General features: G+C 41.1%; 1 protein-coding gene and 1 pseudogene across 4 annotated transcripts in view; one reads left to right on the top strand and one right to left on the bottom strand.

Annotated features, from left to right (window-relative positions):
* The window catches only part of ELMO1 (engulfment and cell motility 1), a 525,893-nt gene that overhangs the window by 437,870 nt on the left and 63,422 nt on the right, over nt 1–24,601 (bottom strand). Inside the window, exon 1 of one of the 4 annotated variants that reach the window (XM_077856194.1) lies at nt 10,397–10,542. The exons of the other annotated variants lie outside the window; for them this stretch is intronic. The gene's annotated coding sequence lies outside the window, so the exon portion shown is untranslated. Of the gene's footprint in view, nt 1–10,396; nt 10,543–24,601 lie in introns of those variants that run through there. 4 annotated transcript variants of the gene reach the window in all.
* LOC144288263 (small ribosomal subunit protein eS21 pseudogene) lies at nt 21,767–22,018 on the top strand (annotated as a pseudogene).

Genomic DNA, 24,601 nt, shown 5'->3' with positions numbered 1-24,601 from the left:
TTGTGTGCCTTCTTAGGTGCCTGCAATGCATCTCCCAGAGCACCTTTTCATACTTGATGCTATTAGTTTGAGGCCCCCCACAAGGGTGGGCATCATATATCTTATTCATCTCGGCACCTCCAGTCCTGACCAGATGGTGTGGCGAATAGCAGCTCAGTAAATAGTTTTCAGACAAGTCAATGAATAAATGAATGAATCACTCTTTCCTTAAAAGCAAAGTCAGGGATTTAAAAAAAAAAATGTGAAGGATTACTCAAATCAATGATGCATTTTTGAAATCCAGAATTCCTTTCTCAGAAAACCTCCAGGCACTTCTTCAAGCAGCAGCTATTCATTTGTCCCATTGGACGGGAATAGAAATAGAGGCGCCCAGAGGTGAGAGCAGGGCCTACTCTAGATTGGTTTTCCTCCTGGAGAAATTCTGTCAAAAGCAAGAGGAGACAGGAGCTGAGCTGCTGGTTCTTTGCCCTTCACTAGGAGCTCTCTTGCACTTCGGGAATCAGCATCTCAACTGGAAAGTTCATTATTTTACAAACAAATGCACACACTTCCTCCTTTATTCTGGTTTTGGGGTATTTGCTTTTTGAATTCCTTCTCAGCTGTTGTAATGCCAGTGACTGTTCCCCTCCTGCCCCACCCCCCTGCTTCCCCCAGCTCCCCTGCTCCGGGCAGGCAGGCAAGCCTTGTCACCCGTGATGTGGCTGACATTCCCCAGTGGGGGAGGCAAATCTGAGGCCCGGCTCTCTATCTCAGAACCCAGACTCAAGGCCACAGGAAATGCTGGAGCATTTCCACCATCCTGTGAGCCAAACACTCAAAGTTTCCAAACCTGCTGATCAAAAAACAATATGTGAAACTTCTTTCTCCCTCTCTCTCCAGCAACAGCCGAGCTCTAAAGGCCACCCTAGGAAATTCGATTGCATCAGATGAGCAGCCAGGGCCTTCTGCGGAAGGCAGAGTGCTGGGCTGTGCCTTCACAGGCTGCCACCTGACAACTCAGCACTGAATTAGTCATTCTGAACGCACACAGAATGCAGTGGCGCACACGGAACGGTCCTAGCCTCTGCCTTTTTCTCCCCGCTCAGGTCCACCCGGTTTCATTCTCCAGATGAGCACGAGCTGGTGAGGGAGTGAGGCCAGAGGGCTGCTTGGGTGTTAAGCCAGGTCCTGCCGTGTCCACAGCTCTGTGACTTTGGACAGTTACGTAACATGTCCAACCCTCAATGTCCTCCTCTGCAGCCCTGGAGCAAGCCTGGAACCTGTCTCATAGGATGTTGTGAAGACTAAATATATAAGGCAATGAAAACAGAGCCTGCTAGGGTAGTATTCATAAAATACCAATTTAGCAGGCATGGGGTACCTGGGTACAGCCCCCTGTAGCCCCCCTAGTGAAACACACAGAGGTCCCACCGCATGGTGGTTCTTTTTCCCTTTAACATCATAAACAGAAGGGGACACAGCGTTCTGACGCTAGAGGGGAATGATAACTCAGCTCCAAGTCCAGGGATGTTTTATAAATAGGGACACTTTTTCTTTTTTCTGGGTTTTAAAAGATGAGCCCAGGTTTCTAGGCAAGTGACTGACTAGGTTGGGAGGAATTGGAAGGGGAAAGGTCATGTTAAGAGTCTGGAAGGATCCACCTGCCTTTCAAAGGCAGAAATGCCTGAGCAGATAACCCAAGCAGATGGAGCATTACAGACCTATTTTCTCTCCTGACCCATGTCTTGCAGGAAAGGTCTCTAAGTATAGGGAGGGGACTCAACTTCTCAATCCTTTGTCTCCAAGAAGAAATAGGTGTAGTCTTCACTTATGAGATAGCTAAGAGTCCCTTGAGAAGAATGGAAGAGGTGCTCTCTACCCAGAGAGGGACCTGCCCCACTATTACTGCACAGCTCCCCAGCTGTATGTCCCTCCAGCCCTGCGGAGTGACTTCCAACCTCTCCGTCTGAGGGGTTGATCCATCCAGCTGCCCCCCCCTTAACTGAGCTGTCCTTCCAAGGAAAACACTGTGCTGTGTTTTCCAAGTGAGTAGCCCTAAAGTGCTAATGTTCCACTCAGGAACTTGACAGAGGGGAGGCACTAGGGGCCTGATGAGCTTGGCTTGCCAGACCTGGGCCCGGCTGCTCCCCAGAAGCTGAGGTTTCAGTAGGGACTAACGATTACCCAGCACTTCTACTGGAGTACCATATCCTGGCTCTAAACAGAACTTTGAAATGTTTCTCAGGAAAGTTTCTGTTAGAAAACACGAATTTCCTCCATTTTCAGGGCTTTAGACAGCTTATCCCTTTGGTAATTAGGCACAAGCCCACACCCTCAGCAAGACAAAAACCAAAACCTGATTTTTCTCTCTTATCTCCTTTGCTTTAGGAGGCTCTGTCAAGACTCCCAGGATTATATGATAGAAATCTCCTCTTCCGGTTTTTATCTGGGTTCCCTCACAAGTTGGCTGCAATTTGCCTTAAGATAAAATACTGTCAGGGCACATGCTATCAGCATGCACAGGTGGCTACACTTTGAAGAGTTTTTCACACAAACACCCAGATACTAGTGGATCCAGCGGCCCAGCGTTTGTTGTCGACAAACAAAAGGATTGCTCCTCCATAGGCATGTATGTGAACCCAGATATTCCTTACCACATTCATTTAAAAATATAAATAAAACTGGTTACAAACCGGGGGAAAGGTGGCCTGCAGTTCTGTTTTAAAAACAGGTATTGCTGATTATATCCAGGAGTTGCCAGTCTGCTTACTGCCAACCAGTGGATCACGTTCTAGATGGATTTTTTTCGTTGCATGCTCATTTCCTCCTCACTCTCCCCTGGGCAGAGCTTCCCTACACTCCTTTTGCATGCCCTGGGAAGGGGTGAGATTAAAAGCTGACAAGAGGAAAACAGATAGAAGGACTTCTAACTCAGTGCTAACAATTTGCTGAGTACCTTTAAAATTTTACTTTGGTAAATGAACAGGATGCTGATGATTTAAAAGCCATTTTTAGGAGCACCTAGACAGCTCAGTCGGTTAAGCGGCTGCCTTCAGCTCAGGTCATGATCCCAGGGTCCTGGCATGAAGGCCCACAAACCGCTCCCTGCTCAGCAGGTAGCCTGCTTCTGTTGCTCCCTTGCCTGTGCTCTCTCATTCTCTCTGTTAAATAAATAAATAAATAATAAATAAATAAATAAATAAATAAATAAATAAATAAACAAACAATTAAGTCCCTTCAAACAGTCCTTTTTATCTGCACTCAGTTCCAGCAAACGTGGGACTCAACTAATATCTGTTTTGATAAAGACTAGGCAAAAACCAAACCAATAATAATAAAAACAACCACATACCAAAAAACCCCCCAAACAAACCAAAAAACCCAGCTAGATTAGTGAGTGAGACTGTGAGAAAAAAAATTAGAAAAGGCTATCATGCATCTTATCATTTTCTTATAATAATATACTCTGCCCTTGCCTAGAAAAGAGGTCAGATATTATAAATCTTTGTGGAATACTTGAGTTCTGCTGACAGTTCTGGTAACGGGGTCAGATTCTAGGACCTAATTATCTGAGGCATGAATTTAATGAATGAGGTCAAAGAAAACCTGATTCTACTTGACACCTGAGAATCTTAACTTTTTTCATCTCCTCAAATCAAAGCTCACTGCTCCAAACTTTTTAAAGAGGCAAGATGCCATAAGAAAGAAGACAGGTTTTAGAATTAGATCTGGATTTGAATGTGAAAATGGGTAATGCTTTAGGCCAGGGCACAGGATTACAAGGTTTGCATTTTGCCTTAGGCTATGGGAAAAAACACACTCCAATGGAGCAACGATACACAGGACTGGAGGAGCTTGGTAAGAAAGAAATTGATGACAATGTCTTAGGCTGATATGGTGCCTTGGAGATGGAGAAAAATGAAGGTTTACAAGGTATTTAAAAAATAAAAATGAACAGGAATTGATGATAGACTGGATGCCGAGACAAGGGCAAAGCTGGGGTGAAGGGTGACCAGGATTCTGGTTTACTTAACAGAATAGATGGTGATGCCATTTACTCAACTAGGACTACTCCAAATAGAAGATGCACTCCCTGCCAATCTGTTGACCACTGTCAAGTCAATGGATGCATATGTTCATCCAGAGGAACCCGTGGTAAACTCCAAGCCATCAGTACAAGAGACACCCCTCTTACCCACCTCTTCCTTATGGGCCTATTTCCTTTACTGCAGATTACACCTAAAATTCATGGCCATTTCCTTCTTATTAAGTTGAGAGGCAGCAGAGTACAGCAGTTACAGCCACAGATTAGACAGATTGTATGTATTCTAATCCTACTTTTACTGCCTCTTAGCCCTGTGGCCTTGGGAGAACTGCTCTCTGTCCTCAGTTTACTCAACCGTAAAATGGAGGGGAAACCACAGTACCTACCTCACAGTCTTCTTGAGATGAGTAATAAGATGATGATGGCAACAAAAAATCCAGGATTTTACAACAAATATGATTCATGAGGAAGAAGAAGGCTTTAAGCACTTCTCCACCACAGATCCCCATTGTACCTTCCCACTTTGTACTAACCCAATATTGATAGTGATGTAGTGAACTTGCTTCTGACTTTGACTCCATGGAAGGAATCGTATGGCCTGAGCTTTTCAGGCTCCACACAGACTCACTTCTTGACACTGGGACAGACCTGCAACTTGACACTACCCCTAAGAGCTCTACAGGAAAAATACCCCATGGCTCAAGCATAACTATCTGGTAGTTATATAAAAAAAACCCATGGCTCAAGCATAACTACCTGGTACCTGCTACAACCAGGATCTCTTGACCGCCTCTATCTTTTTGCTTTTCCACTTAATGAATGGATAAACTTTTGCGTGAGTTGGATATACTCTCCTAAATCCCTGGAGAAGGAACAGAGGGACTCTTTTATAAGCTGATAACATGATTTTCTTCCCACTAACAAGGAATAATCTTAATTGACATCTAGCTCTGTCAGAGTATATAGCCTCAGAACAAGTACTCAAAACTGAAATAATGATTTTTGGTATCAGGCTCCAGTTTTTAATGAGCTTATTATGGCAAAAACCTAAATAGCAAATCAATTCACTCAGGTATAAATTCACTGGGAAGTTACACAGCTTAAAGTAGTTTACAAAACTTGACTGAGAAAAAAGAAAAAAGAAAAAAAAACTGAGGTAGACAGACATTTCAATAGACATTTTATCATTAACTTAAAGATTGTCCAGGCAAAAATTAATTCAGCCATGTGCTAAGGCACAAATTTATTGGGGGACCAAGAGGTACAAAATACTTTTTTAAGAAAAATCTGGGATCTGCAGGAGGGTACTCTTTGACAGACTCATGAAGAGGTAGGGTGGCTGCCCACTCAAAAGTGGGATTAAATTCGGCTCATCAAATTTCCAAAGGATTTTAACCCAATCCCCATATCAACTGACCAGGAAAGGTACATGTTGTGGTAAGTAACTTCCAAGAAGAGTAAAGAGTGATTGCACTCTGCTACCTTCCCCAGTAAGTGCAATATTGAACTCACTGCCCCTCTAACACAGTTGGTGACTGCTTTGTTTTCAACAGGAAAATTTTATAAAGTCTCAAGGTTTAATAACAGGAAATCTATTTAATAATTTATAGTAAAACCATAAGATGGAATAAGTAGTCATTAAAAAATCACATCTAGGGATGCCGGGGTGGCTCAGCGGTTGAACGTCTGCCTTTGGTTCAGGGCCTGATCCCAGATTCCAGGGATCAAGTCCCACATTGAGCTCCCTGCATATGGAGCCTGCTTCTCCTCCCTCTGCCTGTGTCTCTGCCTCTCCTTCTGTGTCTTTAATGAAAAAATAAAATCTTTTAAAAAAAATTTTTAAAAATCACATCTAAAAAATCTATGATGCTAAACATTTCCAAAATACTTTCACTGATTCAATTATATCCATTAATATTTCCATATTAATAAATATGTATTCCAGTAAACCCTACAATGCCAAGAACTCACAACTCGAATTCTCATACATTGTCGGTAGTAGTAGCTCTCCGGGGTACCTGGGTGGCTCACTTGGTTAAGTGTCTGCCTTCAGCCCAGGTCATGACCCCAGGGTCCTGGGATGGTCCTCGTAGGGCTCCCTGTTCATCAGGGAGTCTGTTTCTTCTTCTCCCTCTACCTCTGTTAAGTCTCTTGTGCTCCTCCTCTCTCTCTCAAATAAATATTTTTTTTAAAAAAATCATTAAATAGTAGGTGTCCTTTAAGAAACAGTTTGGAAAAAAAAAAAAGAAACAGTTTGGGCAGTTTCTTATAATATTAAATGTACATTTTCTATACGACCCAGAAATTCCACTCCAAGGAATTTACCTAAGAGAAGTCAAGGCATATGTTCACACAATGACTTGTAAGTGAATGTTCATAGCAACTTTCTTCATAAAAGCCAAAAACCAAAAACAACTTAAGTGCCCATCAACTGATGAATGGGTAAACAAATTATAGAGTATCATCCATACAATGGAAGACCACTCAGCAATAAAGAAAGAATGAATTACTACACACAATAATAGAAATGACTCTGAAGAGCATTGTGCTAAATCAAGGGTCAGCACACTTCAGCCTACAGGCCAGATCTGGCCCTCTGCCTGTTTTTGTAAACAAAGTCTCATTGGAACAGAGCTACCTACGTTCAGTTCATAGATTTTCCAAGACTGCTTTCATGCCATACCCAACAGAGTTTGAATACTTCCCACAATGACCCGACAGCCTACAAGAATACTTACTCGCTGAATCTTTACAGAAAAACTTTGCCAATCCTTATGCCAAATAAAAGAAACCAGACACAAAAGAACATATACTGTATGATTCCACTTATATGAAATTCTAGAAAAGGCAAAACTCTATTGATAGAAAACACATCAGTGGTTACCAGGGTTTGGGGACAGAGGGCTTCGACTTTCACAGGGCACACAAGGGAACTTTTTAGACAGATGAAAATGGTTTGTATCTTCATTGTGGTGATGGTTGCATGACTGTATACATTGCTTAATGTACACTCACTCAATAAAAAGTGATTGGCTTCGTTCTATCTCCACAAAGCTGACCAGAAAGGAATATAGGTGTACAAACTATACGTTGTATCACATATACATGTGACATAATATAACTTATCAATTCCTACCTCCTGCTAGGTGTTACCGGGTACTACCCTCTTTCAGTGCTGGGAAGGTGACATTGCATTTTATATTCAGACCAAGTTTCTGCCCAGACCCACAGCATAGCTTAGCTTAACTAACTAATAAAGGGCTCGTTTCTTCATCCTAGTCTTTCTCTAGACACTGTCTCTGCAATTTCATATGATCCCATAGATACATTTAAATCTATATACAAACCCCAAGTTTCCTCCCTTCCCTCTTCCTTCCTTCTTGCCTCCTTTCCTCTGTTCCTTCATTCTTTCCTTCCTTCCTTCCTCAGTCAATTGCCTACAGATATGTAGTTATCTCGAAAGCATCTCAAACAGCATATCTGAAATGAAACTCTCTTCTCCAGAATCTGTTCCTCCTTTGGATTTCTCTGTATCAGAAAATGGGATTGTGGTAGACCTTTACACCAACCTTTCTGTTTCTCCTCTTCTTCTGAGCACCCTAGAGGATTAGACTTCCAGCTCCTTGAAATAAAAGGGTACACCCATATACATAACCTCTTGTGGCCAGTGACAGGTGACTAGAAGAGACAGAAGCACCAAAGAGTCCCTGCACGACCCTTCATGTCCTCTTTTTCCCGTCACAGCAAATTTGGTAGAACCAAATTTGTTAAAATGGGCAGTCTGATCACGGGAGTTTAGAGAACAGTTGCCCTAGAGGGTCACTTGGATGTGTAGCCCACTTGGCATGACTGAAAACTTTGTGCTAGTGGCCCAAAGTTTTGAGGCCACTGTTGTTACCACTGCAGGCCCTAGTCTCCTCTGACTAATATAAGGACTTCAGGTACTCATGTGAAAACCTAGGTATCCTTCTTGACGCTCCTTCTCCCTTACCTTCCACTTCCCATTCACCACCAATCCAACTAAACCCTTTCAAATCTATCCCATTTTTCCTATTTTCATGGCCAAATCAACATCTCTCAACTGGACTCTTATAACAGGCCTCTAGTCTCTTTTCCACACAGCCACCAACGTGGAAACCACAAAAATTTTCTAATGGCTCTTCTGTTTAAGTGGCTTCAATGGCTCCCTGCTATACTCAGGCTTAAATACAAAGTCTTAACAGGTCCACAAAGGCCTAAATAATCCAACCAGTGCCCACCTGTCCAGACCTCAGTCATATCCACTCTCACTCTCCGTCGTCCTCTCTCTGTCTCACTGTCCCCTCCCTCCCTCCATCCCAATCCCATTTCAGTTCCTCTGGCCCTCTTTTGGTTGCTCTAGCATGCTAAATTCCTACCAGTAACTTGGTCTCCCCTCTTCTCCATTTTCCTTTCCATCTACTTGAAGTCACTCTAAAACACATTTACTATTCCTTTCACTTCTCACCCTTCATTTCTTACTAGAAGGGGAAAAAATAACTCCTGAAAAATCTCAAGAAGTGATGATTAAGTTCTCAGAATTCATAATACCATAAGATCTAAACACTGACAGAAGTAGAAAGAGAAAAGAAGTTATCTCTCTCCAGTCCTTGGTAATTGGGGAAAGGAATTAAACAGAATGTAGGAAACCAAAGAGGCCAGGGAAGGGTTCTCTGAAAAATTATACCCTGGAAGGACTTTAATGACTTCATGACCATCAATGCCCATTGACACTTGTGCTTTTGTATTTAATCCCAATCTCTCAAGAATCCCTCACTTAATTCAGCTCTAAGACCCTGCCCTAGGCCATAAGTCTCTCAGATACAAAAGAGTCTCCTCCCCACAGAAAGGGAGAAGATGCTCCGGTACATCCCTATCTCCAGGCCACTATGGTGTCAAAGGATGATATCCTCCTGGCAAGCTAAACTGGAACTCTCAATACATTTTTGCCTTAGGATCAAATTCTTCAAATAGTCATTATCTGTGTCTTTATCAATATAAAATGAGAATTTAGAGATACTCAGGGGACCTTCATATGGCTGTGTGTCTAACACTGATTCTGCCAAATATATTATTGAATTCATGACGAAAAGTGTTTCAAGTTTCAGACAAAAATCTGGAATGTTTAAACGTATGCTTAAATTGGGAATTTCCTGAAGAGTTTTACTCACACTTGACACTTGTGCTTTTACCTAAATGTTATTAATTCAATTGGAGAAAAAGACCTTCTTTTCATGTTTGCTTGTTTTAAAAATCTTTAATGAACAGGAAAAATAACCACATGAGTTCTATAAGGCATGCTTTAGTGCTTTAATTCTGATCTTTATTTCTGCTATGTATTGTTTTCCATAATTCTTAATTTTTATAATTAAGATAAGAAAAACTCAAGTCAAACCAAATTTGTTTTTGCTGTCATTTCATCATCTTGAAATGTGTAAGTTTTGTTTGAGAAAGGGGAGCAAAGTAGAGCGCTTTGGTAGACACATCCTGTCTTTTAGATGCAAGACAGCTCAGGATATTACCTTTCCTAATACTACTGATTAAAAAAATTTTTTTTCAAAAAGTGACTCCTTCTGAAGAGGGGCCAGAAGCACCTTCTTACAAAAGCTCAAAAAGTTTGTACAAACTCTTATATGTCTAGTACTGGAACTTATTAAAGATTATCTCTGGATGGGATCCAAAACATCTTTATAGTTGATGGTTGTGAATGACTGTCATAACTTGTAAGGTGAGAAATGTGGGTATGTTTTTAGCTTTTATCACATAAAAAGCTCTTTGCCAGCATAGGTTTACATCTGAGTCTGCATGGGATGGGAAAGGAATAGTAGTTTCCCTGTCTCCTCCCGTGGGTTAGAAAACACATCCACTTTCACAGAAATAACTTCTAACATCAGGCCACATTGCCATTTCATGTTTTAGATTCTATGATGTGGTCCTAAAGTCTTAGGATAATCAAAGGCAGTGAAACTTCACAGAGTGAAGAGTTCTTCAAATGAGCACCTGGAAATGAAAGCAGTTGTTCCCGTGAATCAATTCCCAAGCTTGCTGCAGGGGATCATGCATGGCGAGGAGAGTGAAGCCAGGGGCTTCAGAGCCCAACAGGAAAGGGATGGACTCCAAGCTCCCGCCAGTTAGTGCGGGCTAACACCAAAGCAGCAGCAGGACACAAAGCCCAGCCAGAGACAGGCTCAGTACTGGTCCCCGAAGAAGCTCTCCTCATTAGAAGAAGCAGAAGACAAAACTACCGTCTATTGCAGAACCACCAAAACGCCAGTTCTCAAATACAAACTACTCATCTCAGTCATTATTTCTTAGGACCAAAACTTTGATCTCAGTGATCATAAAAATTCAAACCTGGTGTGAAGATACAGGAGAAAATGTGGCTTCTGAGGTAAAGTGGAGAGCTGAAGAGCTAACCAACTAGTTAATCGATGGTGATGGTCTGAACATTCTTTTCCTCAATAGTAGATTCTTCTCTCAATTGCTTATGATTATTCCAACTCATCACTTATCTTTTCCTAGGCATAGAGAGACATAGAAGATATCACCATGAACACCACTGTCCTTCCCGTGTTGTCATACTACTAAATATGTGCAATGACTTTAAGCTTCATAAGTACAAAATGTAAAATGGTTATGTCACTGTCCCCATCTCCTACTCCGCTCTTCCTCTTCTGGCCATGTGGGACTTCTTGAAGTTCCTCAGAAATACCCTGCTTTCTTCCCACTGTTACCACAACTTCCCAGAGCTGCTTTCTCACCTTATTTCTCACCCAAATGCTATCCCCTCAGAGAGGCCTTGTCTGTATAACCTAATGCCAGTAAAACTGCCACACATGCCAGCAAGCATAATTCTCAATCATCCTCTTCCTCTCTCTCTCTGCCACCCTTCTTCACTCACCACTTATCACTACCTTGCACCATATTTTTTAAAAGATTTTATGTATTTATTCATGAGAGACACACAGAGAGTGGCAGAGACATAGACAGAGGGAGAAGCAAGCTCCCTGTAAGGAGACTAATACAGGACTCGATCTCGGATCCCGGATCACAACCTGAGCCAAAGGCAGACACTTCACTGCTGAGCCACCCAGGAGTCCCCTACCTTGCACCATATTATACACTCATGTATTAGGTTATTGTCATAATTCCACTCTAGAGTGTAAACTATGAGGCAAGGATGCTGTCATCTTCAGCATTATATGTCTAACCACACAGTAAGCTCTCAATAAATATCTGGTGAATAAGTAACTAATAAATAAACTGATTAGATTTAAGGTAAGTCATTTATTTCTTAGACACTTTGAGGAAATTCCTCAGAAGTGCAGTGAAAAATAGCAAGTAACAGATTCAACTCCGTAAGTGCGGGACCTGGAGAGCCTGGAAAAGACTACAGAAGAAAGAATTGCTTACCTAAGCATGGTGCAAACTAAGTATCACCAGACTGTTATAGAAAAAATTACTGGGCGACACCTGGGTGGCTCAGTGGTTGAGCATCTGCCTTTGGCTCAGGTCATGATCCTGGAGTCCTGGGATTGAGTCCCGCATCGAGCTCCCCTCAGGGATCTTGCTTCTCCCTCTGCCTGTGTCTCTGCCTCTCTCTCTCTCTTTCTATGTATCTCTCATAAATAATATAATATATCTCATGAATAAATTAATAAATCTTTTTTTGAAGATTTTATTTATTTATGCATGAGAGACACAGAGAGAGAGAGGCAGAGACACAGGCAGAAGGAGAAGCAGGCTCCATGCAGGGAGCCCGACATGGGACTCGATCCCGGGTCTCCAGGATCACGCCCTGGGCCAAAGGCAGGTGCTAAACCGCTGAGCCACCCAAGGATTCCCCTAAATTAATAAATCTTAAAAAAAAAAAAGAAAGAAAAAATTATTGGGCACTGGACCTGGGTTCCAGTTGCAGTCATGGAATCAAAATACTCTAAACAAAAACAAAAAGCTAGAAATCATAGCCAAAACGCAGTAATTTACATGAAATTATTATTGTACAACTCTTTGGAGCATCTCTCTACTTGCTAAGTGCGATGTTGCCTGATTTATGTATCATTTAATAAAGCCAATTAGATATAAAAATTTACTTGGTTAAATTTTGTTTTTTTTTAACATCATTTATTGAAAAGATATTTATAACATTTATATTGAACAAAGACTTACTACACAACATATAAAAAGAGCTCCAATAGGGATCCCTGGGTGGCGCAGTGGTTTGGCACCTGCCTTTGGCCCAGGGCGCGATCCTGGAGACCCGGGATCGAATCCCACGTCGGGCTCCCGGTGCATGGAGCCTGCTTTTCCCTCTATGTCTCTGCCTCTCTCTCTCTCTCTCTCTCTCTCTCTCTGTGTGTGTGTGTGTGTGACTATCATAAATAAATAAAAATTTTAAAAAAAGAGCTCCAATGAATCAATATGAAAAGAATAAGCAACCAAAAGCATGGTGGCATTTTATGAGAGAGAAAGCATGAAGATCAATAAACCTATGAAAAGATGGTCAACCTCATTGGTAATTAGGAAAATGGAGAGAAACCCTAACGCAACACTATTTTAATATCCTTGAGACTAGAAATTTTATACAATCTGACAATACCAAGTGTTGAAAGTATGTCGAGCAACAAGAATTTCATGTGCTCCTGGGGAGAATTTAATTTGGCATGACTACTTTGGGAACACGATAGCATTGCCTAGTAAAGTAGTAGGTGTGTAAACCCCCTACATCACAGCTGCTCCTGTCCTGAGTATACATCCCAGAGAAACTCTTACTCATCTGCTCTAGGAGAGGTATACAAAAATATTCATGGCATCATCCTCACGGCAAAAAACTGGAGACAACTCAAATATCTATCTTGAGAAAAATAAACTGCAAGTCACAGAAAAGTTCATACAGAGTAATTCCATTTTTATAAAGTTCCAAAATATGTTCTCTATATTTATATAGCCCTAAAAATTAAAAAAATCATGAATGAGATATTCAGCACAAAGTTTTCAAAAGTGAGGGAGGGGAAAGGGATCAGGGTTTCAAAGGTACTGGTAATGTTCTCTATCTCAGGTTGGGTGATGGGTATGTTTTAATTTTTTGTTTTTCTTCATTAAATAATGCATATATGTTATAAATCCTCATCTGCCTCTATGGTATACTTAACAAAAATGTAAAGTTTTTTCATAATTTATTAAAATAAAAATTTTACGTGTTGATATTTATTTACCTAGAAAATTCACTTATGTGAAACACCAGATTTTAGCATGATAACAAAAGAGTGAGACACTCCTATACTAATAAATAACAGAAGTATCTTTAAACCTTCTTGTATATATCTAAAGTAGCTATGTCTCAACAAACTGTATGATGCAGAAGAATCTATCATCTGCTAGAGAATGAATCTTTTCTTTCCTAAAGAAGGAAGGAGCATGTTTTCTACTGAGGCAGAGTTAAATAACCTTCACATTTGAAAAGCACAGAATAAATGCAGTCTCTTCCTGCTTCTCTTCATCAGTGGCATGTTTCTTATTCCTTGCCTGAAATTCCCTCCTCTCACCCATCCCTTTGCATTTACTCATCACTCCCTGGATGAGTTGATGGCTTGTCATGTGACTATTTAGGAACTCCAGAGGATGGTGGGGTTGGTAGGGTGGCAGTTCATACAGAGAAAAATGAGAAAGCAACAGAGACATATGCTCAGAAATATCTTCTTCCTATGTCCCTGTTACTAGAACTAATAAAAATAATTGTCAAAATGAAAATCGTGAAATGACTTAATTTGCTAGTAACCTGCTAGTAATTACCACTTAGTCATTGTCTTGACCTTTAGCAGTATGAGATGAACACTGGCTCTGCTCGATTTAAAAAAAAAAAAAAAAAAAAAAAAAAAAGCAGTGAGCTTCTAGTTCTAAAACTCACTGATTTATTATAAATAATTCAGTCTTATCCCCGCATTTTAAAAATAAGGAAGCTGACAAGGAAAGTGACTGAGGCAACAAACATAGCTTCATGTGATAAGACCCTAATCTCTGAGATCACGATTACTAACTGGCTCTATCTCTAAGCAGCAGGGTGACTCTGGGCAAATCTCGAAATCCTCAATGTCTCCTTTGTTAAATGTGGGTTATACTGCTACCTCACAGGTCTTCTGGGATGATTACATGATGCCAAGTGCTTCCATGAGACACTGGCACATAATAAATGTTCAGTGTGTGATCACTGTTTTTATATCCTAAAATCACAAAGCCAGGAAGGTCCAAAACAGAATTTTCCATAGATTTCTCTTTTTATCCACCTCTAACCTACACATCTCATTTTTGAAATTATAGCCACTTAATAATACCTTTTATAACTTTGAGTTATACTACTATACTTTTCTCTCTTCCCCGGGGCTAACTGAAACCTATGTAAGTATATTCCAAACTAACAAAAATGCAGTAATTCAATAAATATTGGCCACTCTTTCTGCCAATCCCTTCAGTCTAGTTTACATATTTAACGGGTATTTTCAGCTGTTTCTAGATAAATCCCTCACTTGTCAAGGGAACTGGCAGTCAGTGCCTCTCCTCGGCACTCTTTTTTCATAATTATCTTCCTTTTCAACCTGGCGTTGAGCAGAAGAGAGTGATTATCAGGCGACATCATCCCGCCCCCCCCCCCCCCCCCCCCCCCCCCCCCGTCAGTCAGGCTCTTAATGATGGCAAATGTAGCCACAGCCAGGCCTGTATCCTTGTAAAAGGAACATCCTCCTCTGCTTTTCTGATCTCACCCTCTGTGCTGAGAAATCATCACAGGGTGCTGTGACACTTAAGGGAAAGATCACCTGAGAGACCCTCACCTGAAATCCCCCCATGCCATCGGCTTTGCGAGTCGGTGCCTCAGGTTGCAGCAGGAGAATCAGATGTACAGATGTACAAGTGAAGATGAGGCTAGAGGAGGTCTGTTCTGGGAAGGGCATGCGGACTTACTCCAAAGCCAAAAGCAAACAATCTAACTAAACCAATATGCAAAAGTGGTAGTTTAATAAATTTAGACTTTTGTGGTAAATCCCTCTGTTGAGTACTGTGCTTCATCTTTCCATTACAAGAAGTCCGAGGCTTATTTGTTTGTGGTGCTATTTTAATTTAAGCAGTGCTTTTCTTTAAAAAAAAAAAAAAAACTCAACACGTTATCATAAACGCTTCATGGCTGTGCAAACAATTTTTATTCACTTAAGCCAACACAACTACTGATAGAAGCTCAAAATATAAATAGAATCATTCCATAATTCCCAGTTCTCTCCTTTCCTTGCAACCTTAGGAGACTCCCTCGGAGTCCAACCAAGCCCCATGGTTAAGGCACTAACGGAGCAAGAGCATCCAATCAATGAGAAAATAAAACATTATTTGTTACTCAATAGTTCTAAAAACATACCAAGGTCATCAACATGAGAGAATGTGCACTGCGTTGGTTTTCCAGACACTTATTTAATGATTTTCAATTTAATTATATATAGGGTGAGCACCATGGCTGAAGTTTCCAAGGAGCTAGTCTGGCCTTAGTCCGGCTTCGGACAGCTTTTCCCAAGAGCTCTGGCTTACTAGACCCTGAGATCACATTTAAAATATTTAACACCAGACAGAGTCCACAATGACCAATCATAAGGGATGCTGGCCATGACCAGTATACCAGTGAGTCCTGGCTGAAGGCCAGCGCCTTGGACACCCAAGAAGCCCAGGAAGGAAAGAGGAGGTGGCGGCAGAAAATGTGATTGTTATGCAACCATTCGTGTCTGACTGTACCAGCAACCAGCTCCCATTTCTCCATGTTGTCCAAGAACTTATTAATACATTTTTGGAAGTCTTGCAAAAAGCTGAATATACTATATCTGAGGCATCCTTACCACTTGCCAGATAAAGGGAACATTAGTTAATCATTTAAAAAAATCTAGAACTTCTACAAGTAATTTTTGGTTCTTTGTTCCTATCTCCCTGATTCCTCTAATATTTCCTCTCCTTGAAGCAAAGTAGTACTCAAAAGCACACACAATCATATCTTAACAGGTTGCTCCTTTCTCTGCTAAAAACTTGGTAACTGAAAACGAAGGGAAGCCCTCCTGTGTTTAGGAACCGGTAAATAGATACCAAATTCGTCCTAACCAAAAAGCACTGATTCATGCAGCTCCAGAGGGAAGGGCTGAACCAGTTAGCAAAGGTTTAGGATTATACCTTTGATCAAAGCCCTGACTTAATGTTCACTGTTTTTTAAGGCGTTTTTCATTCATTCAAGATCAAAAAGTTGCAAGAAATTTGTGAATCTGGGCAGCCCTAGCGGCTCAGCGATTTAGTGCTGCCTTCAGCCCAGGGCCTGATCCTGGAGACCCAGGATCGAGTCCCGCATCGGGCTCCCTGCATGGAGCCTGCTTCTCCCTCTGCCTGTGTCTCTGCCTCTCACTCTCTCGGTGTCTCTCATGAATAAATAAATAAAATCTTAATAAAAAAAAAAGAAATTTGTGAATCTGTAATTCACAGCATCGCTTACTTACCCATTAGTTAAAAATCTCTGTATCCACAGGATGTGGCAGGTCTTACAAGTTTCAAAAGGGAAATTGCCAGGCCATGTGTCTGTCCTTGGGTGGACAAAGATAAATCACTAGAAGCAGATCTTAGTTCGGGGATGAGTCAACACGGCAGCCTCCCATAGTTATGCAAAAGAGGGGTGAACTTGTACCAATGATGAGAGGGAGGAGGAGTGACCTTTTGTGACCTGAGCAGGGTTACCCCTTACAATACTCCTTGATGGGCTTAGTAGATCAAGGAAGAGAAGGTGGATACATTTGCATAAGGATAGAGGAGCTATCCTCTACCCACAGGACAAAAGGCATCCAGAATCCCTCTCTTAGTACATTCGATTTAATTAAGACTCTGATGGGTTGGGATTGTCCTGACATAAAAGGAAATCGAGAGTCTGAAGGGATTAATTAACAATCCATCAAAGTGGTATTAAAATTACTTTAAACTGAAAACATCAGAACAATCAGCAGCCACAGAAAGAAAATTATCTAAACTTAAGCAGAGGCTTCAGAAAATATATCCTCCACTAACACCTACTGCCTGACCTCCCCAACCCCCAACACCCCCCCACCATGACTTGATAGGGAAGACTGACCCAGGAAGTATGAATTCAGCTGCGATTAGCATCAAAAAGCCCAACAGAACTTTCCATAGTTTCCCACTGAAGCTCTCAACACCTCCTTTTTATTAAGTTAGTACATAAACCTTTACCTTTGACTATTCAGCAAGTTACTCAATACTGAGCCCTCCAGCATGCATATGTAAATAAACCTTCACTTTTCCCTGTTAATCTGTCTATTGTCAGTTAAACGGCAGGCCCCAGACCTTTTGAAACCAAGTGGGTAGAGGAAAGTGTTCCTCCCCAAAGATCCCAAAGACGGGAGAAGTCAGCAGTGTAACCCAAGTTCAAAAGCAGGATCTGGAGAAAGCTCCCCCAGAGCCAGTCATGCTGGCCTGGGGAGCCTGCACTGGAGCAGTAGCTCAGCTCAGATGTGTGCCTTGAAGAGTGATCCCCTTGGAAGGCCACCCCCACCCCCCGTGTGGCCTGTGTATGAACCTGGACCAGATATGAGCTGAGGCCCCTAGTTCTGTCTCCCCTGGGCAGCCTGAAGCAGATCTCAAACCTGGACCAGGAAAACTACTCATTTGTGGGTAGTGGCAGACTGAAGAGATGGGGAGTTCACGGATTCCAACTAATGTGTGCAACAGAACGCTCAGAAAATTGATATGGAAAATGAAAGAATAGTAACCAGATTTGGACGCCAATATGCACAAACCCACAGAGATAAAGAGAGGGGGAGGAAAAAAAAAACAAACATCATTTCAAAAATTGCTATGCCAGGAATAAAACGGGGAGGGGGAACTAAAATTTACAGATGGTCTTCTATGTCTTCTATGTAAATACTCTTACATCTAACTTGCTAAATTCTTGACTCTGCTCACCATGATGTTTCTTCAACATTTCTCTTTTCAGAAAATGGACCTCTACTCACAACAATCAGAGATTCATTCCTGATAGTTCTTTTTTTCTCATTCCATTCATATTCATCATCGAGACCAATAGACCCGACCTCCCAAGAAGATCAGTCTTCTTCCATCTTCACTTTCACCATCACTTCTGCTGGGACTGTGGTAATAGCCTCCTGATAGATCCCTTGCATTCACTTGCTCCTCCCTCCACTCCCAATTCCACACACTACAGAGAACTTTTATAATGTCTTATCACTTCCCTGCTTAGAATCTCGCAATGGATTCCCATTGCTCTTAGAATCCTTAACAGGATCTTAACTTGCAACATTCACTCCTCGTTCATTCTCTCCTCGTTCATTAACTTTTCAGCCACTAAGGTCTTCCTAGAAAGGGGTCAGGCTCTATCTTTCCTCACATTCTACCAGGAAAGTAGGAGATGGTCCATAAAGATTTGCTGAATGCTACTAAAATTAGGTATTTTAAGCTACCTACAATTGGATGGCTACGTGACCCAGTTTGCTTGACAGTCCACTTAGACCCAATGAACCAGCATACTGTTTGGAAAACTCTCACTTTCATTCTGCGTGGTATGATGGATGAGATACATAGTCACTCTACCTATATGGAAGCTGAAATTCAGGGAGCTCAAATAGTTCTCTCTACTTGGAGTTATACTCTATAAATTCAATGGGAACATCGAATTAGCAAATGCTAAACTATTCTTCTAGGGGGAAATACATGGTTAGGTTCTTGTCAAAGATTTTGTCTACTTCTGTAGGCTAGAAACAGGTAAGAACAGCTGATTTCTCATGTCTTACATGTAAATTCACCTGGACGTTGGTCTGTAGATGGTTCAAGCTTTGACTCTTAAAAATATCTGTAATTACAGACACCTGGGTGGCTCAGCGGTTGTGTGTCTGCCTTAAGCTCAGGGCGTGATCCTGGAGTCCCAGGATCCAGTCCCGCATCGGGCTCCCTGCATGGAGCCTGCTTCTCCCTCTGCCTATGTCTCTGTCCCTCTCTCTGTGTGTCTCTCATGAATAAATGAATACAATCTTTAAAAAAAATTGTAATTGCATAATTCATATTTTTGTTTATCTCAGAGCCTACATGGCATTGAGAAATCACTCATTGTTATTATAAGTAACTTGGGGTTCCCTTGTGAATTGTCACTTAAGAACTTGTAGCTAGTTCCTCCGGTTTAAATCTTCAGTGGTACAGAGCTATAGATTACTGACTACTTTTCTACGAACTTACTATTCAGGAAGTCCCCTCTACAGCGAATTTCTCACTTCTTCGTAAATTTTCATGTCCCTTTTAAAATAATATTTGAAACAAGGAGACTAATCTGCAGGTTTATGAGCAGTATGAATAAAAAATTTTAAATCACACTTTAGTTTTCTATTCAAGAATTTAAGGCTATTTAAGAATCAAGCATAAGAAAAATACTTCCCACTGGTCCACTTTATTCTAACTGGCTCTCTTGGCATGTCAAGACACACTGCTCTATTGATACAAGATGATGTTTGAAACGTTTTTAGCTAGTTGATAAAATATTTAAGACAGTCTCAGAAGCATTTGCCTTACTTTAAAAAAAAAAAAAGGAGAAGTCTTCTTCCTACCATTTAAAAAACACTAGCTTGTAGTGGGGGGAGGGGTTGAAATTTGGAGGAAAATAAACTCCTAAACCCAATTTGGAGTTCATAATTTGGAATAAATTAAGACTTACAAAAAAATTCCCAAAGGAATATGAAATATATTCTTTGCCCAGATTCCTCCAATACAAAGAATCTACAGATTCCTCTTATCATAGTAGCTTTATCTCTTTTTCATTATTTCCAAACAGTGAAGGAGTTCAGAGTAAGTCACTCCCAAAACGTGCTGCTATAGCATAATGATTACTGTGAGCTGAAGGCAATTTTTAAAAGAGCAGACACAGGGGATCCCTGGGTGGCACAGCGGTTTAGCGCCTGCCTTTGGCCCAGGGCGCGATCCTGGAGACCCGGGATCGAATCCCACATCGGGCTCCTGGTGCATGGAGCCTGCTTCTCCCTCTGCCTGTGTCTCTGCCTCTCTCTCTGTGTGTGTGACTATCATAAATAAATAAATAAATAAATCATTTTAAAAAATAATAAAAATAAATAAATAAAAGAGCAGACACAGGATGAGCTTTCTGTCCTCTACCAATCTGCTTGAAAATAGAACATAAATTCCTGCTTTCCAAACCAGGACGAGGACAATCTTATCATCTTACATGAGATGCCACTGAGATGCATCTGCACAAACAAGCCTTACTAAATTAACATTTTTCTTCCAGTAGTTGCCCCACCCATTTACCTTCCCATATGTTGCTACCCTTGAAAGCCTAAAATTCTTTTCCTTTGTCTTTCTCACTTCTCTGAAATTTACTGTTTCTTTTGTTAAGATACTATATAAGCCCAAGTTCCCACCATTCCTTTGAGTTACCCATCACTGAGTTTCTCCCATGTATATGTATGCTGCATGTGTTAATATACTTCCGTTTGCTTTTCTCCTGTTATTTCATTTTTTTTTTTTTTGTCAGTTTAATGTGCAGGGCCCCAGCTGGAGAACCTAGAAGAATACAGGAAAAAGAGCTTTCCTCCTTCAGTACTATCTATGAGAAAGTCGTGAATATGATGCTCCCTTATCCTTAAATACTTCAATATGTATTTCTAGAGATCAGCAACAGTCACTTATGTAATTGCCACACAATTATCAAAATCAGAAAGTAAAAATTGATACAACACTATTATATAATCTACAGGCCTCATTCAAATTCTAATTGTCCCAATGATGTCCTTTACCATGAAAGAAGAAAGTTTGTTTCCCTGTTCTAGGAGCTAATTCAGGATCACTTACAGCATTGAGTTGTAAGAATCTCTTTGGTCTCTTTCAAGCTAGGATAGTTCTTCAGTCATTCTTTTTCTTTTGTGACCTTGACATTTTTGAAAAGTAAGGAAAAATCTATAAAAGTTACTTTGTAGAATATCCCTCTACTTGCGTTTGCTAATGTTTCCTCACAATGAGATTCTGGTAATGGATTTTTGGCAGAAATATGACAGGAGTGGTGTCATATCTCATATCAAGAGGCACATGCAGTTGGTCTGTCCCATTGATGAGGATATCAACTTTGAATACTTGGTTATGATCGTATCTGTCCAGTGAGTTCATGAATTTTATGTTATAGGGCATCTGACACAAAAATTTTAAAACACTTCATAAATGAATCTATTTACATAGTTTCAATGGCTTGTGTATCTTGTTATATTTTCAAAGTTTTTCTTTGAGGGCTCATCTTTATTTTCTACCTATTTCTTCCTTTAATTACCAAATGTAATGTTTCTAGTACTTTCCCTTTTTATCTTATAATGTGTTACAGGAAAAGTGTCTAATCATCGAAAATGATGTTAGTTGGGATGCCTGCATGGCTCAGGGATTGAGCATCTGCTTTCAGCTCAGGATGTGATCTGAGGGTCCTGGGATCGATTTCCGCACTAGGAAACTAACTATGTCTCTGTCTTTCTCTGTCTCTCTCAATCTGCCTCTCATGAATACATAAATAAAACCTTTTTTAAAAATATAAATAAATAAATAAGAAATAAATAAAATGATGTTAGTTTTGGCTGTCAGGCGGATGCAGCACTTCCTTTCTGTGCCCATGCTCATGGCAGAGGCAGCAGGTGTGCCCCTGACATGCAGAAAAACACTGACAAGTTCGTGAACCTCCACATGCTGGGAAAATACTCTGCCAGCAACCACATCATCAGCACCAAGGATCATGTGTCCATCCAGATGACTATGGACACAGCTAACAAGGTGACAGGCAGGTTCAACAACAGGTTTAAAACCTACGCTATCTGTGGGGTCATTCCCAGGATAGGTGAGTCAGATGACTCCATCCTCCAGCTGCCCAAGGCTGATGGCATGGTTTCAAAGAAATTCTGACTAGAGAGGATCACAGATGTGGGATATTTGTCATAAATAAAAAATACCCCTTTCCCCAAATAAATAAGTGGTGTTAGCTTTCAGTAAATTTTCAAATACATAGGTGAGGGTTTTTTTTTTTTTTTTTTTGCTTCTTCTATATTTTACTTATAGTATGTATAGAATATGTTGCTTGGACAATCCATAAAAATGTCATATAAACTGAAAACAAATGCATCATGAATCATATGCCAATGTGCACACTGTCTCTGTACATTTGGTCTGTTGTAACAAAGAACCATAGACTGGGTCACTTATAAGCAACAGAAATTTATTTCTGTCTGGAAAGTGGAAATCCAAGATCATGCTGCCAGCATGGCTGAATTCTGGTGAGACCCTCTTCCTGACTGCACACTACTTCTTTTCACCAACATATGGCAGAAATAAAAAGTGAGCTAGCTCTCTGACCTCTTCTTATGAGAGCATATACCCCATTCACGAGGGCTCTGTCCTCATGACCTAATCACCTCCCAAAGGCCCCACACCTCCAAATGCCATCACTCTGGGGATTAGGTTTCAACATACGAATTTCGGAGGTACACAAACATTTAGTCTGCAACACACATTTAATTACTTAAACAAGATTAATGAAGTGATACAGATGCAAATAAAAAGTGCCAGTCATTAGAAAAGATACAGTGTTTATAAACAAGAATGGTGAAAATAATTAGATTGCAGGAAAACAAAATTCTTCATTTGTTTGTCAGAAAAACACTAAAGTCTAGGCCTACTCAAAAGCCTGCCTCTGAAATTTGACCCTGACAAATTACTTCTTTTACTGTAATCTATAATGAAACTAGCAAGGATTGCACACACACACAAAAAGACAGGAATACAGATGAACACAAATTGCTTTGAACCTATGGTCTTGTGGAAATAACATAGTAGGTATCATTTTTAAAAAATATACAGAATTATTTGACAAAGTGTAAAAAAGTATACATTCTATACCTTGCTTTGAAGTTCTAAGCATAGCCAACACTGCCTAGGAATTCGTTTACTATTTTTCCAGCAGCAAATGCATAAACGTCCTTGGACAGCTCCCGAAAATCCACCTCTTCACTGGCCTCATTGGGACTCTGGGATCCTTGGCCCACAGTAGTCAATTCTCCAGAATAATTCATTTAAGACATAGATCAGATCAGATCACCTCTGTTCTCCAAACCTTGCATACCCTCACACTTAGAAAACATTCAAGCCATATTTAAAGTCTTATCAGCCTCTATGGTCTGGCCTCCACCCCTCCCTGTGCTTCTTTCCTTGCCTCTCTCCAGGCCTGCTACTCTGGCCCTGCCATTCTCCAGCACATCAAGCACAGGGCTGCTCCTCTGCCCAGAACATTCCCTCCCCTGCCAATTCCCCTGTGACGTGCTCCTTCTCTCTACTCAGGGTCTAACATTGCCTCCTTGGAGAAGCCTGCCTCGATCACTAACCAAAACAGTGTTCTGTCTTTCCCACCTGCCTCCCTCACATTATTTTCTTACTGGTGCTCCTCGAAGCCTGACGTTACGTCAGGCATTTGTTTACTTGTTTATGCTCTGGATTCTTCACTAGAAAAGAAGCTTCAGGTGAGCAGGAGTGTTAGGTTCACCACCATATCCCATCTGGGAGAGAGCCTGGCACACACTGACACCTAATCAGCATGCATGGGATGAAGCACTGAATGAGTGTTTAGATTTCCACATGACAAAACACGTGCACACATACAGACGTATATACGTAGAGAATACGAAGGATGGCAACTCTGACCTCGCATCAGAATGGCCTCTAGAGCTTTGAAACTCCAAACATCAGGTCGAACCCCTAGAGATCTGGATTCAGCAGGCATTCACAGGCTTAATTCTGATTCAGAGCCAGGAACCAGAAGCTTCTTATGAGAGGCTGAGCTACCTATTAACTGAAGATTGAGGCTCCTTTTCATTTTGAGGATTCCTGGGCAGTGTTTCAGATACTGTGCTTTAGCTGCCCACTCTTGGCTATGAATGACCACATATAAAAGCAGTGCCTGCGGCCCACGGTGGTATGGGCCACAGTGACCTCATCCTTGGCCTGGAGCCCACTTCCTTAAGGAATAAACACACCTCAACCAATGTTCTTTTTTTTTTTGTTTTGTGAAGAGATGTTGTACACACAGAGAATGCAGGTTTCCTTGTTCTGGAAGCCTACCAAATGTGCAGGCGGTTGGGAAGGGCAGGAGGAATAAGAAAGAGTAATCAAGGCATAGGTTTGGATAAAGGACATAAGGTTGCAGGGACAGGATGTTCTCACCTTGGGAAGACTCACTGAGAAGAGGATCACAGGGTCTCCGGATATGTTTACCAATAGTCTTTAATGCTTATCTTTCAGACCCTGAACTCAAATCATCTCACCAAATTTTCATGTTCTAGACTAAATATCTATGTTTCCAGAATCCCTATGTTGAAACCTAATTCCCAGTGTGATGATATTTGGAAGTGGGGGTCTTTGGGAGGTGATTAGGTCATGAGAGTGGAGCCCAGTCAAGAGACCCCAGAGAACTCCCTTGGCCCCTCGTGTGAGGACACA

Source organism: Canis aureus, chromosome 18, assembly GCF_053574225.1.
Source record: "Canis aureus isolate CA01 chromosome 18, VMU_Caureus_v.1.0, whole genome shotgun sequence".
NCBI lineage: Eukaryota > Metazoa > Chordata > Mammalia > Carnivora > Canidae > Canis > Canis aureus.
The sequence above is the reverse complement of the archived record's forward strand: the minus strand, read 5'-3'. Positions and strand labels throughout refer to the sequence as shown.